The sequence below is a fragment of the Arvicanthis niloticus genome, chromosome 2 (assembly GCF_011762505.2).
Source record: "Arvicanthis niloticus isolate mArvNil1 chromosome 2, mArvNil1.pat.X, whole genome shotgun sequence".
In the NCBI taxonomy this organism is placed as follows: domain Eukaryota; kingdom Metazoa; phylum Chordata; class Mammalia; order Rodentia; family Muridae; genus Arvicanthis; species Arvicanthis niloticus.
The window spans coordinates 30,672,651-30,676,314 of NC_047659.1; the positions used below are offsets into that span (position 1 = coordinate 30,672,651).

At 39.7% G+C, this 3,664-nt stretch overlaps 1 non-coding gene across 1 annotated transcript; it reads right to left on the reverse strand.

The window, feature by feature from the left end:
* Nucleotides 1-1,469: 1,469 nt before the first annotated feature.
* On the reverse strand, nucleotides 1,470-1,596 carry LOC117704810 (small nucleolar RNA SNORA40). The gene has a single exon (XR_004606329.1). It is a non-coding gene; the product is annotated as a small nucleolar RNA SNORA40 (small nucleolar RNA).
* Nucleotides 1,597-3,664: the final 2,068 nt, after the last annotated feature.

Consider the following 3,664-nt stretch of genomic DNA (forward strand, 5'->3'; position numbering starts at 1 on the left):
TGTTTTATATTTCCATACTTTATTGATTAAAGATTTCATGAAAGTAAAAAAAAATTTTTTTTAAAGTTTTGCTCAGTGTAGTATTCTGGGCTGACATCTTTGGTTTAATAGGGTCTGCAAGATATCTGTCCAAGCCTTCCTGAGTTTTAGAATCTTTGTTGAGAATTCAGGTACAATGCTCACAGGTTTGCCTTTATATGTTATTTGGCCTTTCCCCCTTGCAGCTTTTAATATTGTTTCTTTGTTCTTTGTTCTGTATATTTAGTGTTCTGATTAATTATGTGACTGGAAGAATTTCTTTTGTGGCCTAATCTATTTGAAGCTTCTTTTATGTTTATAGGCATCTCTTTCTTTAGGTTGGTGAAATTTTCTTCTATGACTTTGTTGAAAATATTTTCTGGTCCTGGCAGTTGAGAATCTTCTCTTTTTTTTCTATTCTTATTATTCTTATGTTTGATCTTTTCATAATGTCCCAGATTTCTTGGATATTTTGTATCAGGAATATTTTTAGATTTAACATTTTTTTAAAACTGCTGTATTGATATCTTCAATCACATCTTCTATGCTTGAGATATTCTCTCTTCCATCTTCTGTATTCTGTGAGTGATTTTATATCTGTAGTTATTGTTCTCATACCTAGGATTTTCATCTCTGGGATTCCCCAATTTCATGTTTTCTTTATAGCATCTATTTCCACTTTCAGGTGTTTAACAGTTTTAGGCATTTCCTTCCTATATTTGATTATATTTTCTTGTATTTCTTTTTTTTAAAAGTTTATTCATGTATCTATTTATGTATTTATTTGTTTATTTAAAACTCCAACTTTTATTCCCCTCCCAGTCCACCCCCCGACTGTACCACATCCCATACCTCATCCCTGACTCCCTGTCTCCACGAGGATGTCCCTACTCCCCACCCTACCAGACCTCTAAACTCCATGGGGGCTTGTATTATTTTTATAAGATTAGACTTAAGGTTATCATCTTATGTTTTGACTGTGTTAGGATATCCAGGACTCTGAGGTAGGTTAGTTGGTCTCTGGTGGTACCATATTGCCTTGGCTCTTGTTGATTGTGTTCTTATGCTGGCCTTTAGCCATCTGATCATCTCTGGTATTGTCTAGATGGCTGAAAGGTTTTCTTGGGGAGGCATGCAGAGCCTTGGACCTAACAGTAGAGCTCAGGGAATAGCACACTGCTCACCTCTGCTGGCTTTGCCCCAGGTGGAACTGAATATTCCTGGGGTTCTCCGGGCCTCCTCAGGAAGGAAAGCAGAGCTGTGAGCCTAACAATGGAGTTTAGGAAACAGAACACAGTTTACTCTGCTGGCTGCGACCCAGGTGGCTGGTGAGATGGGCTCTAATCTGGGTGTTCCTGGTTCCAAATTGGGAGCGAAGGCCATAGAGCTGGGGACTGGGATGCAGCTCACCTCTGCTGGCTGTGCTGTGGGTGGACCTAGCAGGCAGGAGCCATATCCCTTCTTGTGTGTATCAGAATTCATACTGAACAATGAGTTCTGGGTTTCAAGGGAGGATTTATTTTGCATCTGCCTCCCTTGTCTTTGTCTGACAGTTGAACATGTACAAGTGTTACAATAAATGGATTTATTGCAGTATGACCTACTGTTAAAGGTTCAACCTTGGCAGTTTATTCACAGAATTATGTAATTATTAACATTTTTATCCACCTTTTTAAAAAACTTTGTGCCAGTCATTTTCCTATCACCACTCACCACCCACCAACCCAACCATAGTAATTACTATAATCACAAATCTCCTTTCTCTAGACAGATGTGCATATGGTAGAAGTCCAATGTATGGAGTCATACAGTATATAGTCTATTGTCGCTGGCTTTTTTCCTTTTACACAGTATTTTCAAGTCTCTAAGAGGTAACTTGTCATACTAATATCAAAGATTCATTTCTTTTATTTTATATTTCATGCTCTGTATATCTAGTAATAGACATTTGGGTTATTTTTATTTATGTTATGAATAATGTGGTAGTAAAAACTTGAGTACAAGTTTTTGTGTTCACATACGTTTCCATTTATTTTAGGAATTTCTTGAAAAAGGAATTACTGGTTTATGTGATTCTAAACTTAAGCTTTTGAGGAAATTCTATAATTTTGTAAAAGGATGCTTTATTAGGTCTAATTCCCAACAGCAACATATTGAGGGTTCCAATGTCTACTTGTCCTCATCCCTGCCAACACTTGTCTCTTTGATCACAGCCAACCCTGTGGGTGTGAAGTGGTATCCTATGGTGCACTTGAGTTGCAGTTTTCTGAAAGCCAATGATGGCCAGCAGGGTTTCATATGTTAATGAGCCATTTGTATATCTTGTTAACAGAATCATCTATTCAAACCCTATCTCTTGTTTTTTTTAAATTGGATTGTCATTTTAAACTTGTAAAAATTCTCTGTGTTACTGCTCAGAGCTGTAACTTGTGAGTATTTTGTCCTGAATATTCCTCACACTTCTTAGTTGATGGCTCCCAAGCATCAGAGTTGTAAATTTTGATAAAGAACAACATATCTGTTTTTTTTCTTTTCATTCTTTCTTTCGTTTTTTTTTCTTTTTACACATTCTATTTCTGACATACCTAAAAAGATTTTCTTGAAACCTCAAACAATTGCATGGGGGATTAGGAATAAAAAGCATGAATTTTACAAAACCTAGATGAAGAGGGCTACCAGGAGCTCTAACCTGGGCAGTATCTAAGGTAATGATTCAGCAATGCTCTCCCTAAACAGGGAGGAACCAGGACACACAGGGGCCCAGGAAATCACTTCTGGCCCAGAGCACTGGTACCTTCTGGTCTGGGCCTGAGCACTCAACAGATCCTGGGAGATAGCTCTGCACCCAATCTCACAGAACTCAGAGGAAACAGGGTTCTCAGGAGCTCTAACCTGGGCAGTGTCTTGGGTAAGGAGGCAGCAACACTCACACCAAATAGAAAATAACTGGGACTCACTGGGAACCAGGAATTCACTCCTGGGCAGGAGTACCAGTTCCTTCCTGTTTGGGTCCCAGGTGCAGAGCAGATCCCAGGAGACAGCTCTGTACCCAACCTCCCAAAACCCAGAGGTGGCAGGGCGCCCAGGAGTTCTAACCTGGGCAGTATCTCAGGTCAGGAGACAGCAATACTCTACCCAAACAGGGAGTAATCAGGACCCGCAGGGACCCAGGAATTCACTCCTGGCCCAGAGCACTGGTTCCTTCCTGTTTCCACCTGAGCACGGAGCAGATCTTGGACCTCAGCTCTAACCCCAACAGCAACACCCATCCCAAACAGTTCTGACAAAACCAAGATAATAGGAAAAACAAGGCTCCAGCCAGAGACAGCTCAGGTAGCACCAAGGAGATCTAGATGGCTAAAGGCAAGCACAAGAACACAAGCATGAGCAACCCAGGGTACTTGGTTTCATCAGAACCTAATTCTCTCACATTAGAAAGTCCTGAATTACCCATATCACCAGGAAAGCAAGAGTCAGATCTAAAATCACTTCTAATGACGATGATAGAAAACTTTAAGAAGGACATAAATAACACCTTCAAAGAAATTGAGGAGAACACAGATAAACAGGTGAAAGCCCTTAAAGAGGAAACACAAAAAACCCTTAAAGAATTACAAGAGAACACAATCAAACAGGTGAAGGAATT